The sequence below is a fragment of the Orycteropus afer genome, unplaced genomic scaffold, assembly GCF_000298275.1.
Source record: "Orycteropus afer afer isolate SDZICR_OR568_19922 unplaced genomic scaffold, OryAfe1.0 scaffold00034, whole genome shotgun sequence".
NCBI classification, from domain to species: Eukaryota; Metazoa; Chordata; class Mammalia; order Tubulidentata; family Orycteropodidae; genus Orycteropus; species Orycteropus afer.
Genome location: NW_006921621.1, coordinates 16,921,874 through 16,922,350, shown reverse-complemented (window position 1 = coordinate 16,922,350; position 477 = coordinate 16,921,874).

Sequence of the window (477 nt, the reverse complement as noted above, 5' to 3'; positions counted from 1 at the left end):
TTTGAAAGGATTATTAATATACTCTTCCCTTTTTCCAACTATTCCTGTGTAGGTTGGACTTTCTTCATATTCTACAACAAAAACAATATATTGTCACAGAATGAACGCAGAAGCATATACGAAACTCCAGCTATATTCTCTTAAGCCAGACATTCAAGATATTTGCAAAAATATTAATGCCGCTCTAATTTTGTTTTGAAAAATAATCAGTTTCATTAAAAATATTTTATTTATGTTAATGTGTAATGGGTTTACTGTTACCTTTAAATGAATTAATATTAATTTTTTTAAGTCATAAGATAAATATCAATAGTCATAACCTACATAAACTGAAGCTTTTTGGGGTTCTCAATACTTTTTTAAAAAATATAAAGGGAATGGGAGGGGAGCTGCTGCATTGTAAATTTTGGTCAATGACATGAGACAAAGTATATGTGAACTGCTGTATGAAAAGTGAATTTACTCTGTAAATCTTCA